We start from the raw sequence: 25,060 nt of genomic DNA, 5'->3' as shown, positions 1-25,060 counted from the left end.
GCGTGCGGCTCACCCAACTTGAAGCCTTCCCACTGCTTCAACCCTGGTCCCCAGGGACCCCTGCCCACCAGGACCCTTCCCTTCACCAGGGAAAGAGCCTGGAGGAAGAGGATGCACGTGGGCATGCTCCCAGCTCCAACAAATCCCCCTCTCGCCCAGGCTGACCACAGGCTTTGGTGATCCCCCCCCCAGCTTTTGGGGCTCCCCTCCCGTCGCCAGAGACAGCTGCCTGCTCTCCACGCCGTATCGATACCGTGGTTAATTTACAGGGCAATAAAAGTTAATTAATGCCATAGTTACAAAGCCATTACAATGTAATTATTGTTTAATTGGATTATAACTTATGTAATTTCCGACAAAGTGCTTATTGCTTATGTAATAAACCAGAAGATATTTACAAAGTGATTAATTGCCGCAGCGCCAAGCAGCCGGCGCGGCGCAGGGATGGGGACTGTGAAGACCCCAGAACGCATTTTTTCTCCCCCAAACTCAGCACCACAGCCTCCTCGGTTCTGCAATGGCATTTCCTTGGCATTTTGAGCTCCGTCACCAGAGACCCGTCTGCGTGCTGCCCTCAGAGGAGCATCACCTCTAGCCGCGCGCTGCGACGCAGCCACCCGAATCCGCTCGCCTGGCTGAACACCAGCAGGGCTGCAGACCCCCGAGCACAATGCTTTCGGAGAGGCTGCCAGCGCTGAATCAGAGGGGAAAAAGCATCAGCCGAAAGAGGAATTCTCCAATTCCCTGCATCTGTCCCCTAGGCCTCCCTCTCCTGCTTTACCATACCCTAAGAAAAGGGAAAACCAAGGAAAATCCCTCTGAAGCAGCAGAATGTCAAGCCAGGAGGCTGCTCGCCCAGCTGCCCTTTTCTGCTGGATGAGCCTCGTACCCCATGCACAGAGCAGGTTTGGGGAGAGAAAAGAGCAAGCCAGGCAGAAGAGGACCTGGGGCTACAGATGACTCTAGCACAGAGCCAGACCTGAGAACACCGAGGAGGAACTAACTCGCTCCTGATAACGCACGCGGGAGCCACAACCCATGTAGCAAACCCGCTGAGCGTCCCTGAGCGCTGTGCAAAGGGGGTCAGCAGCAGCAGGGTGGCCAAATCCTGCAGCCAAAGAGCCCGGTGCACCCTGCTCGTGAGCATCGAGTGCCCGGACGAGCTCTGCAAGGCTGCTTCGTGCTCTTGAGAACGGCAAATTAAAAAAAAAAAAAAAGATTTTTATGATTAATATTGCTGCTGGGATAATTACTGTTATTACTACTATTATTACTGTTTGGATAGGAGCTTGTCAGGGTTCATTTGGGGAGGGAAAAGTCACAGCCTGCTCATGGGAAAAAGGGCTAAACGTGCTTGAGGCCATTCGCCGCATGACTCAGGGCCCTTTCTTGTTTTATTTTTGCAGTCAGCGATTATTAGCCCACCTTCCCCTCTCCGGCATCAACCCAACCCCATGCACACGGTGTCCACAGCCTTTCTGCCCCTCCAAAAATCCTCTGCTTCATGCATCGCCCCCACGGGACCAAGGTGCCATCCTGCTCCCAAAGCTCCTGGAGTAAAGGAAGCTGCTTTAGAAATGCAGGGGAGCAGTTTTCCTGCAAGAAAACGCAGCCGCTTTGAATTCCAGCAATTAAAAGTTTGACCGGAGGGGGGGAGGGAAGCAGGGAAGCATCTGAATTTCTCTCACGCTCGCTTTGTTTAAGCTCTTCACCACGTTTTTGGGATGCTGTGTTGTTACCTGAATAAACTGCCTCTGTGAATCTGCCTTGACTTTTTTACTGTTTTACGGGGAATTTGCCGCTTCCTATTCCTAAGATAAAAAAAAAATAAATAAATGAATAAATCACCACAGCCTGCAAAGGGCCTGGATTTTTTGACACGATGCAAATTCCACCTCCTGCTTGACTGCAAGGACCAGGGCAGATGAAGACCTCAGCAGCAGACAACTTCACAGCGCTGCTTGCGCGCGGCAGCACCGCCCCGGCCCCAGCCATCTCCGCGTGACATTTCCAGCGCTTAAAGAGCACCGGGGGGATTTGCTCTGCTGCTTTTGTGAATGGTATTTAAAGCTTCTTTTCATAACCCTGACCCGGTTTACCCTTTGACGCGCAAATCAATCTTGCCTTAAATTGTTTAGCTTCTAGTCAAACACGGGAGCCCAGTGGATGTAAATATTATGTTTGCTCACTTTATAATCCGGCACGCTCCGCGGCTGCCTCTCTCTCTGCTCCACGATCACCCGGCCTTGTCCCCCCATCCCACCCCCAGCAGGAGCTGGGGGGAAGGACCACTGCAGGGTACTGAAAACGGAAAAAGATGTTGCCCAAAACTCACTACTTGGGGCTAAACTCCACCAAACGAAGTGCCCGAGCTTGGTTTGTAGCATCTCACCTTTCACCACCCTTGTTGGAGTGGCTGCTCCCAGCCTCTGGCTCCACAGGTGAGGCTAAGGAGAGCTTGGCTACCAAAAACAGCTTTTTTATTATTTTTTTTTCTCTCTGCTGAGCCAGATCCTCTAGTTCAGGCACGACTTGGTGAATAAAAACTTTCTCCCCGACTCTTTCTAGCCCCCGGTCTGTGGGCTCGCCACCAACCGCAGCTCTGCGCGCAGAGCCACTGCTATTATCCGAGAACATCTAATAATATTTAATCCTGCTAAGCTCCTGAACATGCTCCTACCTTCTAGCGACGAGAGCTGTGGCTTAATTAACAGAGGTTAATTAATAAGCCGGGGAGTGGGAGGAGGAGGAGGGAGGGGCAGCTTTCCAGGAGAGCCTGGTTACTTCTCCAGCGCTTCAGCCCGCACCCAGCCTGCTGCTGGGGCTCTGCTTTGGGGCAGCTTTACAGCCAAATCCTGCTCCTCCTGCTGAGCTCTACCCCTGGATATCATCCTGTTTCCTCAGAGAGCTGCACAATGCAGAATAAAGGACAGGGTGTGCGCGTACAGCCACCAAAACCCTACCCCGACACACTTTTCAGGTGCCCTCTGGGAGCGCATGGGACATTCAAGCCAGAGGAGAAAGCAGCAGCTTTCTTTTTTTGGCCAAAACCAGAAGCCCAAAGAGATGTTACGGATGCTTTGCCAGCCCTATTCTTCCCATTCTCACACCCATCCTCCCTCTGGGAGAACGTTTCTCCCTTCCCCACGGGCCAGGCTGGAGAAAGCCACGCACCATCCCCGACACAAAGCCCTTGGTGCCACCTGAGCCCACCTTGGGGACCTCCCAGCCCTCCAGAAGAGCCACATGCGGGGAGCTAACCCCGCTGGGTGGACAGGCAGAGCTCAGCCTCCCAGCCCTTTGCTTTAAGAAGCTAATGAAAAGCTGGGCTTGCGCCAGGGAACGGGGAAGAGCGCCGCGATGCCTCCCTGCCAAAGCACACATCCCCCTGACCTTCCAGAGGGTGTCCTTTTCCTACAGCAGTGCCCTCCCCTGGGGCCAAAGCCTCCGTCCTGGTGGAGGCAGGAGCCTCCTGAAGGCCACGTTAGCAAGCCAGGTCTGCAGCATCCCTGCCCCAGGCTCCTTGCCAGGGAGCAGGCAGCGGGCTGGCACGCTCTCACAGCCTGCAACGATGTCTGCAGCTCCAGAAATTACGTTGAGAACTCAGAATATCTCATTACATCACTTGGCGAATATTTCCTCGTGCAAGAGGAACAAGGAAGCCTGAAGAGCAGCGTGGACCTAGAAGAGGACCACAACTTAAACCATCTCCTGGACGCCTGCAGTGTTACTCCCCTGTACAAGCAACAAGAAGCAGAAGAAAATAAATGATATTTTGCAATAAATGAATCGGGGAAGGTGGCAGGAGCAGTAGGTGGTGGAAGTGCTGCAAAGGGGAAAGGGAAAGGCTGTGGGGTGGGCAATAAAATAAAGGGAAGGGATGGTGTAGGCACTGGGCGAGCAATGTGGTACTTGGCCTCGTGGCCAGTCCTGTCCTAAAAAGTTTATCATGCTCCCATTTTCTTCCTCCAGAACGTCCCCCATTCTACAGCAACCAAAAAAAAAAAAAAAAAGAAAAGCAGACAAATCAGTTTTTTTCCCCAAAAATAACTGGGGAGGGTGGGGGTGGCCAAGAGGAGGCCGGGCACACTGCAGTGCTGCTCTTCATTAGGTTAGAGAGACTGCCAAGAGGTAATAGCATTAAAGCTGGAGGCACTGTGGGTAATAGCATGCAAATTGCTCCAAAGGCAGCACAGAGGAAGGCCGCTGTCTGAGCAATGTGAAAAGGACACCGCCGAGCGCTCCTTTTTTCCAGTTTTCCTGCTCTGCTCTCCGCAGGGCCGCTGCAGGAACAAGCAGGAAAAGGGCCTTCACCACGCGATTCACACCGGGCTCCACGTCCACGGAAATCCTCCCAAACTATTTGAAAAAGCCCCGAGGTAAAATGGTCCCCACTTCGTTTCCCTCCTGCAGCAGGCACCGGCAGCATCGGTGGCTTCTGCGAGGCTCTGGGGACAAGCAGGGGATGCTCTGCTGCCCCAAATTCATGTCAGTTCCTCTTTGCACCCAGCATCCCACCCACGGGTGCCAAATAAACCCCTGACCGTGGCCCCAGCCACCCCTCTCGTGCTCCTGGCCGAGGGAGAAGCCATTTCACGTGCTGCTGTCCAGGTGCTCAGACGACCTCAGGATGCCTTTCGCCAAGTTCAAGAGTCTCCTCATCAGGAACTGCAGCAGCAGCAGCCAACTTTTCCCCCTGCTCGCTCGTGCAATTAAGTACAGCTTCCTAATTGGAGTGTTGGGAGCTATTTATAGCTTTATAATGACCATTTAGTGCAGTAGCACTTAAATATATGTACAAAAAAAAAAAAGTCAGGAGCCTCGGTGGTAAGCAAACCACTCGCATCGGAGGAGGACGTCGCCAAAGAAGGGTCAGCAGCCTGGGGAGGCGAAGCAGAGAGATGCAGCAGGATGAGAGCAGCGCTGTTATTCCCCTTCCTACAGCCGAGGAGCAGCGTGATGGATCTATGCACTCCAAGTTTACGATGCGCTGAGATTAGAGCATTTATCTACCCGCTCCCAAGCCCGTGCTCTGCAGACAAGGCCAGGTTTTAGGGCTAAGAACACATGGGATGAACTCAGCCAGGATGGCTGGGGCACGTGCAGGATCGGGCAGCTGTTTCCACAGCCCTTCCTTTTTGCTCGCTGGCTGACAAACCCTTGGATACAAGACCATGTGTTTCAGGAACTATTCCTTTCCTCCGTGCCCATATGCTGTTTGTAGGATAATTGGTCGCAGCCTGAGCTGCGAGATCTAATTAGTTCTCTGTTTAAACAAATGAAATGCCATATACATATATATATATATACACACACAGGCACATATATGTAGTTTCCAGGAGTGAAAATCTCAGAGATGTTCATGAACAGCGTAACTCCAACAGCGTAACATGATTTTTCTTTGTGACCCCGATTTCCTAATTCTCAACCCTGTGGGTTTAACTGCGTGATACGACTGTTTTGCCAGCAGATGCCATCAATTGGAGGTGCAGATTTTTTTATTTAAGTGGTTAGCATCAAGAGTAACTCCTTGAGTGATGAAGACAGGCTGGTCCTAACCAACCTGACAGTGCCATTTTAACAGGATCTTCCCTGGAATTGTTAATAGGATCTCCAAAGCCTCCTTGAGTGATTGGTATGCCAGGACTGAAAACATTTACGGAGAGGAACAACTCTTGCATGCTCTGGGAGACCTCTGTACGCTCACTTTTTAATGGGAAATTGGAGGGGTACGAAATGCGCCCTGATACTCCCTGCCTCAAGAGGAGAAGAATTTGGGTGCCTGGAGGCCAGGGGTGCTGCTTCGTGGGGACAAGGCAGGGGGCAGGAGATGGAGAGGGACCTTCCTGCACCTTGGGAACGGTGATAAAAACATCACCAGGATGACCGTGACCCCCAGCCCCTCACTGGCACCTGCTGGAGACCCCAGGCATGGGGGGACCAGGGGGGTCTCAGCTGGGTGCCCCCTGCCCCTGCTGCCCCCTGCCCCGGGGAAGCGCACGCTGCAGCTTCAAAGGCATGCCTTTAAACTCCCTGCAACAGGAGACTCGTTTTTCATGCGGAATGAGATAAAATTCCCACTGTTACCTCATTTCCATCTCAATACCGGTAGGTTATGGATGGCTATTATTTATATACGTGTAAGACATCCGTTTCTTATTCCGTGGGATACGGTAAGAAGAAAAATACCCATCCCGCCTGTTCACCTTTCCTGGATTGCCTCTCTCTCTTTTTTTTAATCCCTTGCTCAAGTTTGACTGTTGCTGAGAATCTGCAAATAAATAAAGGAGCGAACAGCCCCATAAAAGCTGATTGTTTCCCCCTCCTGCAAAGATTGGCTTTGTGAAGAAGATTAAAAATCCCTCCGTGCTGCAGAAGACAAAGGTATCCCTGGGCGAGAATACGACATGAAAGAGGTTACTACACACATCTCCGGGCTGCACGGACCGCTAATTCGCGCTGTTGTCAGCCTTCCTTGGCCATCTTTACTCTTTCTTGCCATTGCCATCAAAGGGAAAGTTTGCTCGGCGGGTGCTGAAGGTAACTTTGGAAGCCGCGGTGGCAACGTGAGCAGGATCGCAGCGACGGGTCCAGCCTTCGGAGAGCAGCTCCTGGCTGCAAGCATAATGCTAAACCACACAGCACAGACCCTGCTGGGCTGAGCTCAGAGAGGCCCTACAGAAACCCTCAGGGCATGCAAATATTCAAAAGACCTGCAGGGCCTCCTCCTCCCTGCCTCCTGTGCCTCCTTAGACCCGAGGAGCACTTTGGAGATGCTGGCCTCAGCCCCAGCCTCCTCTTGGTCCCCAGGGCACCCCTGCTGCCCTCTCGAGGTCCCCGGTGGGTGCTGTGTGCTCCCGCCAGCTCCCAGTCCCCACCAGTTTCCCCAGGACAAGGACACGGACGTGCCGTGCTCCCCAGGTGGGCGAGAAGCCACCGGGTCCTGCCTAGGAGGAGCACGCAGCCTGCGGCGGGTGCAGACCACAGGGCGAGCTCCAGAAGCCGGTGGGTTTTGCTTTCCCTCCCCTCCGAAACTGCTTCGTCAGGATGCAGTAGAAGCACAGCAGGTTTGACTGGTACCTGCAGTATCAGCAAAGCGGCTGCTTTGCTTCTCTGCTGACAGCCCACACTCAGCTTGGGAGACTTAAAAGACCTCCAGATTCAAAGCCTTGCGATGGCTTCCCCCTCTCTTTCTTTCCTTCCTCTTTCCCTCTCTCTTTAATGGCTTTCTCTAAAGAGAAAAGACTCTTTCCCTTCTTCATCTGGAGCAGAGCAAGGAAGAGATGCTTTTGTTTTTTTTTCTTTTCATTTGTTTCTTCCTCATCCTCCTGCACCAACTCCCCATCAGCAACTTATTTCTCCTCCCAGCAACACCCACCCTGCAACAGAGATGGGTACCACCAAGAACCAGCCCCCAGAAAAGATGAGGGCTACCTAAATCAATTTCGGGGAATTTGACGGACTTTACAAGAAGAAAAAAAATACAAATATATATTGATCTGCCCAGGCACAATCACATCCTTCCCCAGGTAACCGCAGCCTCTTCCCATTCAGAGCCAAGATGAGGAGCTGCTCCAGCCCAGGCCCTGGAAAATATTTATTTCCCTGTTTCCAGCCAAAAGCAGTTGAAAGAGATGGACACCGTTTCGTTTACAATTGCCAAACAGGGTAAAATACAGCCCCAGACAACTTTCTTTATTGCTAACCATTAGCCAAGCCCATAGCCTAACAGAATTTACATGTTTTCTGAGCGCTGGGATTTCTTTCAGTTGCCAGCCTACAAACGTGATATTCTTGGGTATTTTTTGAGTATAATGTGGAGGGGATGAGGAGCTGGAGCTGCAGTCATCCAGAGCCCCTGAGTAGGGCTGAGTGATTGAAATCACTCCAATTTCCCCTGTTGTTAAATAGAAGAGTGCTCCTGGTTTGTCTCGGAGATGTGGCAAAAAAAACTGTAAAGGAAAAAGGCGTCAAGTGTGGAAATGCCGAAGGAGGGACTCGTACTGATACCTTTCCCCTTTTTCTCTCTCATCTGCAGCAATTTGAGACCGTGCCCATGTGAAACTCCTCTTTGGCAAGCACCAAATCAGGCTGCATTTAGAGGCTTAATGGGGTGCTGCGGGCACAGCGAGCAGCCAAGGCTTGGGGTGGTGGAGAGGAGCCACGTGCAGGTTGCTGTATTTGAGGTAAGAGGGCAGATGCTGATGGGGAACATCTTAAGGGACGTGGGAGAGATGGAAGAAATTCAAGAACAAAGAGGAATTCAACCCTTCTGCCCACCAACCTCTCCTTTCTGATCAATTTTGAAACGCTGGTGGGCTCTGAGCCACATCTAAATGTTTTTTCTGAGTCCAGAGTCAAAGAAAGACCTCAAAATCCCCCAAATTGCCCCCTATTAGAGTATGCCAGTGCCCTGTGCCAGGAACTAGAAGTAGCCTGAAAACAAGAATCATGCGAGGTGTGAGATCTGGGGATTTCTCTTCCAAAGCCTTTTAATTTAGCGTTTGATTCCACGGAGAGCCAGGGGAGACACACGCCAGCTAACGAAACGCCAGATGCGTGTTGTGAGCACTCCCCGAGAAGACGAAGGATTTCACGTTTGCTCTGCCTGATTCTCCCTGGCCCCGTGCACGTTTAATTAACCCCAGCTTTCCATCAGGCAGAGGTCTCAAACATGATCTCCCAGAGCCCGGATTAATGCCCTATGAATAAGCATTTTCTGCCTGCAAAAAGCTCTATAAAACGTGCCCGGCCAGCACCCTCCCTTCCTTAGCTATAAGTCAACTTTTCACCCTGGTGAGGGACTGAAGCCTCAGCAGAGATGAAAGACGTCTTGAAATTCTCCTGCTGGAGCCCCTTAGGCATCCAAATATTTTCCCAAGCCACCGGGCAATGCCAGGGGTTGTTATTTTTCTGGTGGCTTCACCTCGGAAAACGTCTCGTCAAGTGGTTGAATCTGCTTGCTGATGTAAACCCAGGGAGAAAACATTTTAGAAGTGACATTGGTCTGGGGAGGCATTTGTAATGTGACCTTTGTCAACAGCCTGCCAAGAGCCTGTGCATCAAACCCATCTCTTAAATTCCACCTGCGTGCAAAGAGACAACCTAATGAGAAGTCTCAGAGCCTTCTTCCCCACGAATGCCAAAAAATGGGCAAGATCTCCAAAAGTCGAGCCCCAACCTCGACACCGGCACTCACCCAAACCACAGCAGTGCCAGGACAGTATTTGCAAAAGCCAAAGAGAACATAAAGACTCCCCAGGGCCAGGAAACTTCGGGCACGGATGTTTTTCCCCCTGTTTTCAGACTCCCACCCTTGGATTGACTCTGGTGGACGCAGACAGGACCTGATGGCACCTGCACGCCTGCTGACCTTAATTCCCCAGCACCCGTGAAGCTGGCAGGCCCCTGCCTGGATTCTCACCTTCAGTAAGGTCTCGTCCTTTTTATCTTTGTTATTTCCCCTGCCGTGCACACAAATCCATCTTCCCAGCCCCCATCATCCCAGAGACACCCCCTCTGCTCCCCCAGCTCAGATCGACCACAGAAACCCTTCCCGAGGACTCATCCAAGACCCGAGTCACTCCAAAACTGGCCTGTAGAGATCATGCAAAAACCTCACGCAGGGCACCCGGGATCATTAAAGCATCTAATTATGTACTTCCCATTCCTAAGCCTGATTTGATTTAAGCAGCTCCTTGGCTGGCGCTCTGGGACATAACACCACGCTCTGAATCATCCCCGTCCCATCTGCTCCGCTCGCTGCCCTCGGCTCCTCGCAGGTAGGATAACACCACGCCGGGCTAAATATTTAATGGGAGTGCTAATGGCTCTGTTAAGCGAAGCTGGGGGAGCATCTCCTCGGTTTAGGATGACGGAAAAGGGTTTGTGCTAATGGGCAGCCTGGCCGTGCCAGTCCCCTGGTGGCTTTGTCCTCGTGCCTCGCTCCTGGGACATTGATACGAGAGATAGAGGCAGAAAATGCCAGGCTCACCAAGGGGTCGAGTGCTCCTGACGAGCCTGCCTGAGCAAAAAACCTAGCAGCAAGCCCTGCCATACAGACAGCCATCGGGGTTTTGGGCAGGGGCCCCGTGGAGCTGAGCCAGAGCTGCCCACTTTCACCTTGCTGGGATTTTCCCGGCAGTTTGCAAATCCCGCCGCCGGGAGCTGAAAACACCCACTGCCGTCTGAGGGCCAGATGGCAGTTTGTGTTTACGAAAATGGCAATTTGTTTTCATGGAAACTAGTAAAAGGATCGCGAGCAAACCTGGAAAAACACAGCTCACCCTTTGGGGAAGGGTATATTTGTACGAAGAGCTTTTCCTGCCGTGGCTGATGGTGCTTGGGAGATGGCACGAGGCCACCCCAAAGGTCTGCCCCATGCAGGGAAGCCACCAGGGGATCCAGAGGACACCCACCAGAGGTTAGTAAGAAGGGGAGGCAAATCTTGAAAAAAAAAACACGTCTGTTTTGGGTCTCATGGCTCTGTAACCTCATTAATTCCCTGAGTTTTTTCAAGTGGTAGCAGCTAAAAAGGGGCCGGCGGGTAGGACTGCTCACCACTCTTCCCCCAGGACATTTCCACCTCTGGCTACTCTTTCTCACCAGGTCCCCCCGAAGCCCATCTCCACGCTGTCCCTTTTGGCTGGCTTAACCTCAGCCCGATCCCGTGAGACCAACGCCGTGGCACAGGCAGCATAAATCCTGCTGGCTGCTGCAGCACGGGGCCGGGAGCGCCATGGGTTCGTGGACAAGACCTTGTTGCAATAAAGCAAATTTATTAAAAGGCGTACTTCAGCCTGATTAAATTAAACAACGTGGCACTAGCAAATAAAGTTGTGTTGTGTTTTTGAATCTCAGCACACCACAAAAAAAAAAAAAAGGCTGTAATACAAATAGCTATTTAATACTCTAACAGAATGGGGAAAAATCCCATTCTTCATAGGCTCGCGACACCCATTTGTTATCTTCCCTTGGCCCCACCACCACAAATCACGGCAGAGCCTTGAAGCAAAAATAGCACAAATGTAAAGCAATATAATGTCATCTGCTCCCCGAGATATGTAATAATACGGCGTGCACACAAACAAACCCTTCCTAGCACACCAGCAGGGCCCTCCCTAAGCCTCCCTGCGTGGCTCTTAACTTCCCAGGCTCATTTCAGGGCTATTTCCAAGACGGAGATGGCTTTGAAAATGAGGCTGAAAAAGGCTTTCCAGCTCCGTTTTGTTTTGATTTCTGCTACGCAGCGAGAAAGGGCAGGCGCTCTGCTCTGAAACCCACAACTCGCCTTCGGTGCCTTGTCATTACAGGTGCACCTCGCCTTTGCTCCTTCCCGGTCCCTCCCAGATCTGCCTCCGCTAGTTGTCGATGAAAAATGGTGTTTGGCTGATTTCCTTCCCTTAGTCCCGCCGCAACATTTGGCTAATTCCAGGGCTGTGAGCACACAAGCATCGTTTAAGCTCTGTTGGACAATCCGTGTCAAAGACAGCTCCCTCCTTGCCTTCCCCATCCCTCCAGGGACCTCAGGAGCCCCCGGACCTCACGCCACCCCGCTCCTGCCATCCCACCACCCAGGGGGGACACGGAGGCCCCCTGGTTGGCAGCAGCAGAAGGCGGTGCCTGGTTTGGGGGCTGACATCTCCAAGCCTTTGCTGCCAAGAGCTAGAAATGCATGAAGTGAAGAAAAGGCAAGGGGAGAAGATTTTGGCATCAGCCCATGGCTCTCTTCTGGTAGAAGCTAGAGGAGAGGAGGAAAGAAGCAGGCTGTGATGTCTCCAGTGCTCCTCACACACAGGAGCAAGGAAACCCTTGGTGGGATCTCTAAGGGGGAAGAAAAGTCAAAAAGGGAAATTAATCAGATTTTGTGCCCCCTTCAGGCGTGCATCATCCTCCGCTGTCCTTCTTGGACCAGCCATCTTCTCACGAGACACAAAACCGAGCCACCACGTGGCACTGCTGTTGGGGGAACGCAACCAAGGTCTGGAAGCTCAGATGACCACAGAGCCCACCAGATGAGGACACAGACCCACCTCACGGCTGCCACCAAGCCAAAACACCTCACCAGCTCCAACAACATGGCCCAAATCTCACCATCCTCATCCCTTTCCATACAAAAGGTGGACACGGGGTTGAGGCAGCTCCAACGCCTTGGGAAGCATGAAGTCAGCTTCGAGAGGTGAAGACGTCTCCATGCTCCTTACACATTTTAACCCAACGCCGAGAGCTGAACGTGCTTTTAAACACCACTAATGATCAGGCATCAGCCATCTGGAAGCTTTCCATAGCAGCATTTGACTACTGGACAGCGCTCAAGCTGATGAAAGCTTGCCAAGCTCTGGGCACTTGGCTGGCACGAGGAGTGTTTAGTGCTTCAGGGAAGACTCGGCACAGCTTTTGATCCTTTCTAGTCCCGCAATATTTAAACAAAAATAACCCTTTTCTCCCCTCTTCCTCCCAACCACCGTTTCCCTAGGTTTAATAATGGAGAAGAGGAGGCCGTACGGGTGGTTTGGGCATGGTTCAGCAATGCTGTTCCTAATGGCTCCAGTCCCCAGACACTGCGATATTATAGTGTTGGTCACGCATCTGCCAGAATTTGGGGGATAGCCACTAAATCTCACAAGTTCTCTCCTCCTATAATACTCTCATTTTGTTGAATATTCTCTTCCTGAAAGACTCATCAGCCCCTAATAGTTTTGGGGCCGCTTCTTCACGTTCCCTTAACCCTTCTCCCAGACGTCCCAGTTGCTCCCATTTCTGCACCTTTGGATTCAGGATCAGGGGAAGGAAGATAAAGCTGGCAATGGCTGGGAAAGGCTTCAGAAATGGAGATAAAACACCATCAGGGTCAGTCACAGAGCAGGCAAAGGGAGATGATGGAGATCTCGGAGCAGGACACGATCCTAAGGAGCATCTCCTCGTACTGAGGCACCAAGGCACTGTCTGGAGGACCAAATGCAGATGAGACACGACCTAACACCATGGGTTCCCTACTGACAACCTCACCCTCTTGCACAGAATCGTCCCCATGGGTACAGACTAAGCCATGCAATGCTTTGCTGCTCGGGAAGCCGAGGATCCATCCTGCTTCGACAACCAGTTCACCATCCATCACTGCCTTACAAACGGGCACAATCAATAAGCCAAAAAACCTTGCACATTAAACACAACAGCTTTCCCTACACATCCAGTGCTAAAAAAGCATTAAAAATAATAAGAAAATAAACAAGTGCCAAGACGATTTTTTTTTTACCCTCTAACCCAAGGATTCAAACAAATCAGAGAAAAGTCAACGCTGCCACTTTGCTTTGGAAACAGAGACCTGATGCCTCTCGCACCTCCTCCCTGCCCCAGCAAACCCAGCATCCTCCCAGCTCCTGTGAAAAATGCCCCGGTGCTGTCCTCCTCCCAAGGGGCATGGCTGCAAGCAGGGCATAAACATCACATCGCTGCAGGCAGCCTCAGCTGCGAGCGCATCTCTCGGGCATGTTCCCTGCGCTGCTTATTCCCCCGTCGGAAAAAAAAAGAGAAAAAAAAAAAAGAAACAACTTTTTCGAGCAGCGCAAAACTGATTAGAGCGAGGCATGAGAAAGAGTGATGGAAAGTGGCGAACAATAAAACCAGGGAGCAAGCAACACAGCTCCTGGGGACAAAAAAAAAAAAAAAGCTGATGCTTTCAAGATTAATCACTAATGACAAATAATTGTGGCTGTGGAATGCCAACAAAAAGGCAGAATGGAAACAAGAAATGGACAGAAAAAACAGGCATTAGGTCTGATGGTGAATTTAAGGCCATCAACTCATAATTGCAGCCATTACAGCCAGTATTTTCAAGTGAGCCCAGCAATAGCAAGAGCTGCTGGATGTGGTGTCCTTATGAAAAAATTTGGCTGTTATTTAGGGCCCTGAGAACTCGCTGTTAGCAGCCCTTCAGAGTCACTCTATCTGGCTCATGCATCACTCACAGAACTGCTGGTTTTGGGCTCGTTCTGCGATGTTTACGGGTGGTGGAAGCAGCAGGAAGGCAGCTGCGCGCCCAGCCACGCACGGTCATCTCGCATCCACGCACCGAGGGACTGAAACCAGGAGCAGTTGTCTTTTCCTAGCCTGGCTCCAGGTCTTCTCCTCTTCATCTTTTTTTTTTTTCCTGGTAGTAAACATCAGCCTAGTTTCTGCAGAGCATCTCCAGCACCCTGCTAGGCATGCATCCTACGTGTACCAGCACCTTGCAGGACAGCCAGTGTCCATCTCTGAGCCACCTATTGCAGAATGACCAACGGGAAATTATTTTGTGGCCTCTTGCTTCTCTGCCAACCTTTTTTTCCACCCTCTCTTCTTCCCCATTTTAGATGGAAACAACCCTGTGCTTCCCACAATTAAGACACGTACACTCGATGCCCTGATAAAACTCCGAATTGCAACATGGGGACACCTGATACTGCAGGGAAGGAGGGGGATTAGGGCAGGATGTTGGTCCCCCTATCCCTTTTTCACCATAATCCCGCTTTGCCACCCACCCACCAGATGCTACCCCTCTCACAGAAGAGGCAGGGAGCCAGCACCAGGATCTGGGACAAGAGGGTCCCCCCTTGGTCACCACACAGGGCGCAGACGGGGACAGCTGCAGGGCGGCCAGGAGGGCACAGGGTGGCCATGGAGATAATTGACTGCTCGACTAATTAAAATTCCGGGCCCTTTTGCAAAAAAAAAAAGGCTGCTAATTGGGGCTGGGACCTGCCCAGAGAGCCGGGAGCCCGCACGGAGCGGGAGGGATGAAAGTTGGAAAGCACCCGGGCCCCCCAGAGGGGCGGCGGAGCCGAGAGCCGTTTTGTCCGGCTGGTAACGAGGGGCCAAATTGTTTTTGACAAGCCAAGGGGATGGGAAATAATGGGGGTCTGTGAAAGGCCCCGAGTGCAGCCGGGGGGATGCATGAGATAATGAGGAGGCACGGCCCGCGGCTTCCCACCGCGCTTTGGCACGGAAAGGCTCTGCCCGCAGCAAAGCAACGCCTGCGCCTCGTACCCCTCCCACAGAACCCAAATCTGGACCACGGATGAAAGCACGCGGCCCATTTTTTTCGCCCCACACGCAGAAAATAGGATTTTTTTTTTCCCATGTTGTCATCCTCCGTATAGGGTTGGTAATTTGAGTTCTTGCCCAGGCCTCCATGTGAACATGGAGCTGACATCAGATTTCTCACTTTTTGATGAGATTTCACATCTGTTTGTCAAGAAGAGGAAAGGAAAGACGCGTGCATTACTCCACAACGTGGAAAACGGTTTGGGGGTTGCTTCTTTCAGACAGAAAGAAAATGCCCAAGTTACATGGGTTTGGTCTTCCTGGTGCACACGGACAGACCTTGTGCTAGGTTGCTCTCCTAAACAAGCAATTCCTGACAGTATTTTTCCTCTAGAAACTCATTTTTTTCCCCAGAGATGGGATTTCCCCAGAGGACAGCTTTGAGGGAAGCCAGCCACATACTCTGCTCACCCAAGCATCGCACCCTGATATTTTCCAGGGCCCCTCACTCCCCCTCCCCAGAGGTTTCTGCTCCCCCAGGGCCCAAAAAAAGGGGACAGAGACACCCATTTCTAGAGAGGAGCACCCTCTCAGGGATGTTTTTGTACACAGAGAGACAAACATTACCTTAACCCCTTTGTGTCCCCTCGGACACCAGACCTGCACAGTTCACAGCCTCCTCCCTTCAGCTCCCACCCAGCTGCTTTCAAAACAAGTAACAGGAACCTCAGGAGGTGCTAAAGCAGTTGCTTTGTGGGGGCTTTTTTCATATCAAGTGATGCAAAATATATTAAAAAAAATCTTGTTTTAGTGTTTTCCCAACACATGCACTTTTCTAAAGCCGGATCATCTTCCCTCCAGCTGAGCTCTTAAGTGGGCACCGTGCAAGCTACAGTCTCAGTTTAAAAAGCATTGTAGCAAGGTTGCCTTAAAAAAAAATAAAACAGATTTCTTTTCTTCTTTTAAAGACAGATTCCCAAGGCTTCCTGGAAAACAGAAGCCAGACTCCCTTTGGTTTCAGCCTTCCTGTTCCCTGATGGCAGTGGGGGGCACGAAGAGGGGGATGAGCCCAAAGCCAGGACTCGCCCCACCTCACCAACAGGGCACCACCAGTTCAGGACCTGGGAGCTGGGTGATGCTCTCCGGGGATGCACTGCCACCCTACAGCCACCCAGCACCACAGCAGGCAGGTGGGGATGCTGCACCTCACTCTGCACCTTCCCGGCAGCTGCAGGAAACAGCTCGAGGACAGGAGAGGGGAAAAACCAAAGCGGTCAGGGCCTCCAATCTGTCTCGACATTTTTCCTTAACAGTTTGGGGTCAAGCCTGATCCCGGCAGGGTCAGCTCTTTTACACTCCAACACGCCAAAGCCAAAGGAGACGGTCCCTCGCCACAGGAGCCCGGCCGCGGGCAGCCCTTGCAGAACAAAAGGGTCGTGCATCCACCCCGAGAGCACCGCACCCCAAAATTTCAAAGGGGGATGTGGAGAAAGAAAAGCTGCACGCATCCTGCCCCGTTACTCTGCCTGGCTCAGGCGGATGGAGCGGGATGCTGCACGCAGCAAAAGGAAAAAAAAAAAAAAAAAAAAGACATAAAATAGGAAGATGTCAAGCTTATTTTTTTTCCCCAAAAAAATGTAAGGTCCATTACACAAGGCAAAAGGTGCGCATTAACTGTAATAAAAAAGGAAGCGTTTATAGAGATGAATTTGTCTGCCCCCTCCTCGCTGAAGCGGAGGCTGCAAATTGTGACGGATCGTGTGTGTTTTGGGAGGCGAAGGCAGCGCGCGCGCTCCTGGGGAAAGCCAATTGGGGAGATAGATCAGAAAGCTCCCCAGGCAGAAGAGCTGGCAGGGAAACGCACACGATGCTTCTCCTGCCGGCATCCTCTCTGCGGGCAGAAGGCCTCCTCTTCCTCCCGTCCCTGCAGCTCCTCGAGGCCAGGGGCTCCACGCGCGGATCCGTGGTGATCCGCTGCACCCAGGTAGGCGATGAAAACCCAACCTCACTGTGCCTGTGTTTGCTTTTCCTGTGAATATTTCAGCACCCTAGTTTCACCAGCAAAGCCAGTCAGGACTAACAGGTCTCCGAGCAGTGAGTCCAGACAGAGGGAATCGTTTTTATTTCGCCTCTTTCAAGCTCCTGCCAAAAAAAACCTGTCCCTGCCCGGTCAAGGAACAGAGCCACCTGCCACCGCCGGGCTTCAAACGCTGCTGATTGACCTCCCCGCGTAAAATTGGTGCCATTAAACTGCTCTAAGAATAATTCAGAGAAACCGTGAGTCACTACCTGATTTAGGCAGAAAGGGCTGAGATGATTAAATTACTCGCTATGAATTATTCACCGCGGCCCGATAATTACACTGCAGTTAGCCATCGCCGCGCAGACGGCTCCGCACGAGGGAGGAACACTTGTTTCGTGAACACTTCACCCAACTTTGGTGATTGCCTGTTGCATCTGATGAAACAGAAGCGCTGGCAACCACGGGAGGCAAGTGGATGCCATCCCTCACCATCTCTGAAGCAGCCCTTTGGGGCAAAACATCGACCCCAGCATCACCTCCAGAGCAGGATGGGGTCCTTGCATGCAGCCCCATGAGCACAGCCCAGCCCAGGACAGCTTCTGCTGTGTCCCGTGGGCTCTCCAAGCTCATCACCCATGGCTCAGAGGTGTCAGATTTTCCCAGTCCAACATTTATAGTTCCTATTTATATCACACATATAAACTCAGCACCTCACGGTCGGTGCCCGCGATGCGAGCAGGATATAGGATGACCAGAGAGGCACCGGGATCATTCCTGCATCTCTGTAGGATTTCATCCCACAGGGCATGGGCTGTGGGACCACAAGGGCTGTTTTATCTCTAGGAACCGGTCACCCCATGCTCTGTCTCAGTTGCTGCGTTTCATGGACACGGGCAGTAGATTTAACGCCAAGCCCTTTCAGCCGGCCATCTGTCACGGGAGGCGGGCACGGTTCAGGGCAGAAAACATCCATGCGAGCGCAACCTGGAGCTGGGCTGGCAAAAACGTGATGAAGAAAGCTTTGGCAGCGAAGGAAAAAAAAAAAAAAAAAAGAAAAAAAAAAAAGAAGCAGCTTTATCAGAGGAAGGCTGAGAACTGCAGATAAAAAGGAGTAAGGCAACGGAGTCGCTAAGAGGAGCGAAAACGTTTGTTCTGCTTTGCAAGGACTCGTGTAAACGCTCCATTTGTGCCAGCAGGCTGAGGCCCAAATCCAGAGTTTCTTTTGGGGCTGGGATGCCCCCAGACAAGCAGACACATGGCCAGGCTGTCCCTCTCACAGGTCTCACCTAAGTTATTGCTTGGGTTCGTTGCAGAACGGGAAAGCAGAGCCCGTGTGGGCCCCAGCAGGGCTGTCTGCAGTGCATTCGCTCCTGGCACCTTGATTTTCCAGCTTGTGGTGAAATCAGGTGCGCTCGCAGGCGCCCGCAGCTTCCTTTCTAAATGCCCATTGTGGCTTAATGAAAACCAATATCTGGTTGAAAATTACTTTTTTTTTTTCTCCCCCTAATTGCAGTGCAGAGGGTTAAACAGCGACACTTCCAAAGGGCACCGGTGTGCACATTTCCAGCCACGGGGATTTTGGTAATTGAGCACTAATGGAATAAAATACATCGCTGTTTAATCCAAGGCTTAACCCCATCCTGCTTCACCCAATTGCCCTCCTTGGGCACTCAACGTGTGATGGTGACACTCCAGCCACCATCACAGCAACATCAGAGAAACACCTGAAAGGGTTTTGATGGATTTAGGCTGCAAAAAAAGCAGAAAAGCCCCTTTTTTGTAGAAAAAAGCCTAACTGCCTTACCAACTGCCCCAAAAAGCAGGGCTCCATCACCCTGCCCTGGTTATTCAGTCCCTACGAGAAGCATTTCCCCATCCCACCACCCATGCTGCCTCTCCCCATCCTTCCCTCCCCGCTGGTGGCAGGCCAGCGGCACTCCACGGATGCACCCCCTGGGGCAGCATAATACTATTTTCTGGTTTTCTCTGCTTTTCTGCTAATTCCTATCATTTGATTCGCTCCCTTTGCCTGCCACTGAGAACCGAGTTTGTATTTTCATCCGGCTGCCCATTATAACCACGAGACCCCGTTGGCAGCACTCAGCGCAGAACTGTTACTGTCCATATAAAATTCGGATTATTAGGGAAACGGAGGGACTTGCTCAAGACCAGAGCACGGCTTTGTCTCCTCCATGTCCACAACACAGCCTTCAGAGGCCACCATGCTCGTCACTAGTGTCACTCTGCCATGTCCCATTCTTGCCCCAAGCCCTCTGGGCACAGACACAGGCAGGGTTACCTGGGCACTGCGTTTTAAGGCACTTCTTCAGCATTTACTCTTTTGCCCTCCCCCTTTTTCCAAGCCAGCATTGATTACGGCGGGTAATTGTTTTCTAATTGGCCTGCAGCTGCTTATCTATCTTAGATAATTAAAGTGAAGAAGAAGAAGAAATGGGGAAACGGAACTTTATTCTTAAGTAGCTGCCTATCGACTGCCTCGATCGATTGCGAGGTCACTTTGGGCTGAATAAACCGCCCCAAGAAACCCAGCCAGACCCTGCCAGCCTCAAGACCACTTCTTCCACTTCCCTTTCCCTTCTTACAGAGCCACAGTTTGGAGAAACTTGGTCTGGCAATGCCAGACTCAACTTGGAGCTAGAGGACACCACCCAAGCATCACTGAGGTGCTGCATGGGGCAACGGAGAGGTGATTTTGGGACACCACTCCCAGCGCTCACTGGCAGACGAAGAAAAGCCCCATCCAGGCAGCAAACCCCAAATAATATTCTCAGCACACACCACAACCAGCACCCAGAACGTCAGCAGCGTGCTCTTTCAATAAACCACGCTCTCCCCTCCCCGCAAATCGCGCTGGAAAGGCTCCAGGCAGGAGCCTCCTTTGTGTCCGCGCATGTAAAACTTTTGAGGACATGCTAATTCAGCTTAATTACAGATTTACATCACTGGCCGCGCTGTTAACGCCGGCGACGGACAATATTTGCAGCCAAGGGAACGAGGGAGAAGCAAAGGGAGCTTTTGCATGTCCTCACCCCTCTCAAAGCCCATCCACTCCCAACTTCGCGTGCAGGAACACGGTGAAGATAACCCGCTCCGTACTCGTGCAATTTATTAGATAATCTCTTTCTAATCAAGAACTAATTAAAGGAAGTGAATGCTTGGTTGGAAACGGGGATTAAAACGTGGATAATTATCATAAACGCTATGTTTGTTGTTCCAGGCCGGCCTGTTCTCCTCCCTTCCCCTCTCCCTGTCCCCCCTCTTCCCCTCCCAGGCTGCTCCTGATAATGCTCAGGCTGTCTCACAGGGGGTTTGCTTTCACAATCAATTATTTTCTTTTTGTCTCTCTAGCTAATGTTTCGTTTGTGTGAGAACATTAGCGAGAACTATTTTCTTTCCCTTGTAAATTCAGTTCGACGACAATGACAGAAGGTGGGGAGGTGGCAGCTGCAGGAAAAAAAAAAAAAAAAAAAAAAAACACAACACAGGAACATTAAAACCCAAGCTTATAAATTATTTCATCTTCTCCAGACACTCCAGATCCGTCACCGCTCTGCACACACGGGGGTTTTTATTTTTTTTTGGCCAGCAGCTCCTCCCGGGCACAAGACACTGCTGGATATGGGGACCTGATGGGAGAGCCCTCGCTGCTGCAACTTCTGCCTCCACCAAGTGAGAACCATGCCCATGGGCTCTCCCTGGGCACAATATCCAAGTCACAGACCACGAGCAAACGTTCAGTTTAGTTAGCCCTGCTTGGCCATAGCATATTTTTGAGCCAGTACCCATCCAGGCAGAGCCTACTCACTTGGAGTCTGGTCAGGAGAACTTGGCCAGACAGGGATCTTGAGAAGCAGGAGATACACCCCATAATTTAGTTATTTTTTTATTTTTGGCAGTAGATTTCACAGGACGCATTGATTTTCATTTTTTGAGCCTAGACAGAAATTTTTCGCCCTTTTTCCTTCTAAGGAGGGGGAAGGCGCATCCTGGCTGTCCTGTCCCTGTCCCTTCAGTCCCAGCTGATGGCACAGCACAACCCATCCCACAGCCTCAGAGCAAGCTTTCCTCTCGCCACCCAAGTGAAAAAGTGGTGCTCAGCCCCGGGGTTAGGGGCTGGAGGTGCTTCTGCATGAGGACGGGGGCACAGGGCTTCAATTTGCATCCAACCAGGGGAGATGCACTCCGTACAAAGGCACGAGGTGTTGGCGTGTTGTGATTTCTGACAAAACTTAAACTATTATATTTCAAAGGGATACGAAATGCATAAACGGCCGGGCTCATCCATCTTTCTCCTCATCCCTTCTGCCTTGAAGTGAGGTCTCGCTCTCTAAGAATCCAGACAAGAATAACCCTGGGATGAAATGAAAAGCAACCTGGCTGGCGATATATATAAAAGATGACATCTCCAGAAATCCCAAACTTCAAAGGGGCAGCTTTCAGCTCCTGACTATCCACTTCCTCCAGCCCTCAAGGCTAGTGTCATAATTTTAAAGCCCCGGGAATCATTTGATCTCTCCAAATGGCAGCTCAGTGGTCTAGCACACTTCTGGATGTCAAAAAAGTATGCGCCGCCACCAGCAACATCCTGCAGGGGCTGGGCTTTGAAAGGACAGATTGAGGTGAAACAATCAAAAGATTCAGGGGCAGGAGGAGGAGGGGAAGGGAGGAAAAAAAAATAAAAGGATATTTAAAAGGACAAGTGCACATTGAGGGACTTGGAGGTGGTAGAGGTTTCGTGGGGTGACAGACACCAGGGAACCCCCCCAAGGGGCACAGACCCCCAGGGTGGCATGGTCACAATGCTGCTGGAGCTCAGCAGGGGGGAAATTTTACCTGAATCAGCCTGAAAATCTCTAAACTGAGCCGTTTTCCTATTGCAAGCTGAGGGAAATGCCTCTTCAGACTCAGGCCAGTGCGTCACGCACGGGCAGCAGTTTTGGAGCAGACTGAGGATGCTGCAATGCCACTGCTAAACAGGCTGAGTGTTTATTCCTATGTGGGAGAAACACTCCATTATCTGCTTTATTAATTGTTAGTTAAGTAATGGGAAGGTGCCCAGAGCAGGAGATGAGCCCTCATCACTCGTTATTAGCTTAGAAACCAGGAGAAATAAAATAACTGGAGATAAATGATGGCGCAGGCGGCCCCACGCGCCGCAGACTGACAGATCTGCTCAGGGGGGAATTCACGGAGCGCTTTCGGGGGGAACGGAGGAGGAACAGCGACAGTCGGTCCCATTTCGTTTTATTTTTTAATGAAAAGATTTCATCATCCTTCATTCTGAACGTCACTTCTCACGGCTGGGATCACACGGGTGTCCCTGCTGCTGGTCCGGCACCGAGAGCACGAAGAGCTGGGCTCTGCAGCAGGAGCACGGTGCCACACAAAATAGGGTCAGTGGGTTTATTTTGTTGTTTTTTAAACACAAAGCTTGCAGCTACAGCCAGCCAGACCCCCTCACAGCAGGGCTGTGGTGACCTCAGATATATTATCCTGCTACCTGCATATTATCAGGGCAGGAATGGGAGATCCGATAAAGTGAGCTCAACAAGGACCTCAAGCATCGGTCAAAAAGCCAGCAATTAGAGGGTACGGGAGCCCACCCAGTACCCCAGAGAGGCAGAAATACCCAAATATTGTAACGCCTGCCAGATCTGAACACGAGAACTCCAGCCACTTGCTCAGCATCCACAGCCATTTCCCCAAAACCCATCTGCCAGTGGTGGCCATATATCCCCATCGTGCTGGTTCCTACTGTCCAGCCAAGGTTTTGAGCAGATTGCCAAGCCAGGCAGAGCGTTCCCATCCAGGTAAGACAACAGCAGGGAGGAAGAGGAGGCTTCTACCCACATAGAGAGGAAGGTCCTGGACCTGGGACAAGAGCAGGGTGCCCACAGGGGACCAGCAGAAGCCACCGTGCGTGGTGAGCTACCCAGGTGCATTCATCTCAGCAGACCCTTTGATATTTGGTTTCCTACCACCTGGGGCTGTTTAACGCCACACAGTGCTCGCTTCAAATTAAAAATAAAAAAATAAAAGGGTCTGTCATCTTGAAAACCAGACATAAAATTCTCTGCTTCAATCCCTGAGTGCAAAAGACCCTGAATGGGTCAAGCATTGCTCGCTGCATTAGCCAACATTTCTGCCCTTACACTAAAGATATTTAACTACACTAATGCATTTTGGAGTATAAATCAAAAGAGCCTAACGTCCTTATAGCCATTTGCACAGAAGCTGGAGCCAGGCAGTATTTTGCAGATCACCCACAGCATAGTGTTGTTCCTACCCACAGCACTGGGATGGGATAGAGACAGATATAGGGGAAATGGAGAGGGAGATATAGGGGACAGAGGGAGCCCAGGAGGTTGAGCAACAGTCTGAAAACATAGGGGTTAACTTATTTACATGCTCCATTTTGGGATCAAGCAGCAGAGGTTATAAGGGAGTCAGGGAGCTCTGAACCGAGCTAATTTCAGTCTCTGCAGTAGGCGCAACGCTCGCTCTCCCAGCCACGGAGCCCTGCTCGCACTGCACAGCCCTTTAAAAAGAGATTTTCACAAGAGCTGTGCCACTTTCAAAGCCTCAGCTCTCCAGGTAAGCATATCGTACTCGATGCTTCACTTCACCCCGCTAGGAATACAGCGATAAACATCGTTTCATCCGCATCCTGCGACACAGCACCCCAGATCTGAGCCGGTCCCAAAAGCATTTGTTTGTGAGCAGAGAAACAGCCCTAAAGGACTCCAAAAATGCTGCGTCTCACGTCAAAACAGAAGAGGAGACAAGGAGTTTCTTAACCGAGCCGCAGCCCTCTGAGAAACCAATTAGCTCTGACCTGCTCCCGCAATCACAAAACATTTCTTACCTGCTGTCCCAAATTCTTGAGCTTCCTCCGAGTTTAACTTCCAGAAAAAAGGAGAAAACTTGATGCAAAAAGGCTCCCAGGCAAGAGCAGCTTGCTCTGCTTTTATGAGCTCCTTTCTGCAGCCCCAGCTCACAGGTGGGCCAACTATTGCAGCCCAATTAGGCCTCCCTACCAAGGTCCCTTTGTTTCAGTGGATCCAGGTGCGCATTTGGGTTTGTTAAGGTGCCTCCTCGGCAGCATCTGCTGCTAAATTGCTTATCAGTTGAGGACTGCTTTACAAACACTGTATTTTTCTGCCCCTACCCCATCACTCGGAGGCTACACAAGCCATGTGAAGGAAGCAGGGCGTAAAAGGGAGCTTTGTGTTTGCTGGTGTTGCCTAATGCCTTGGAGCTGGGTGAGGTTTGGGTAAAACGGGAGATAGAAATGCCAGGAAGAAGCTTTTCCTCCTATTGCATCTTCATGTGGAGTCTGAGTCTGTCCCAGGACTCTCTTATGGATAAACTGTTACGTTTATAAATGCAAAATCAGCCCCTGCTGTAAATACAAGCATTTTTTCCTAGCTCTAGGCTGCTGATGCTCCGTGCCCTGATCTCTTCTGGGATGGCAAGGAGCCTGGTAACTTCTTTCAGCCACTCCTTGCCTGACTTTTCCCTGCCCAGCCTGGCTTGCTCAGCCCCTGCCCCTCGATTTTTGTGCTTCTTGATGAGGGGAAGGCATTGTTTTTGGAGGCTGAGGGGGGTACAGGCTGGGCAAGGAGATGGACATCAGCCAGAGCTGGCCCCAGCTGCACCACAGCGCTGCTCCAGGGCTGGCTGTGTCCAGGGAAAGCTCCCACGTACACTGTGGTGTGCAAGAGGCAGGCACCAGGGAGGCAGGCAGGATGCAAATCAATCAAGATCTGTCAAACACCCCAGAGAACTCCTTTTTATGAGATAAATGCCTTCAGAGGAAGCCTTCAGCGACACCTACCACGTGCTCAGCAGCAGAGCGCACAGCATTCATCACTGCCACTTGCAGGGGCCAGGTTCCAGCTGAACTTCCTCCAAATTTCTTCCTCCTTCAGCCTTCCTCTCCCCATTCCCCTCGCTGCCCACCCAGAGGAAGAAGAGTTGCATTTGCAGCCATGT

General features: G+C 51.3%; 1 long non-coding RNA gene across 1 annotated transcript in view; it reads right to left on the bottom strand.

The window, feature by feature from the left end:
* Window positions 1-24,735, bottom strand: part of LOC137859809 (uncharacterized) — a 33,469-nt gene extending 8,734 nt beyond the window's left edge. The window contains exon 1 of the long non-coding RNA XR_011098570.1: window positions 23,931-24,735. This is a non-coding gene — a long non-coding RNA (uncharacterized lncRNA). The remainder of the gene's footprint in view (window positions 1-23,930) is intronic.
* Between the last annotated feature and the right edge of the window lie 325 nt (window positions 24,736-25,060).

Source organism: Anas acuta, chromosome 7 (assembly GCF_963932015.1).
Source record: "Anas acuta chromosome 7, bAnaAcu1.1, whole genome shotgun sequence".
Taxonomy (NCBI): Eukaryota; Metazoa; Chordata; class Aves; order Anseriformes; family Anatidae; genus Anas; species Anas acuta.
Note: the sequence above shows the minus strand (reverse complement) of the source record. Positions and strands in the feature narration are given on the sequence as shown.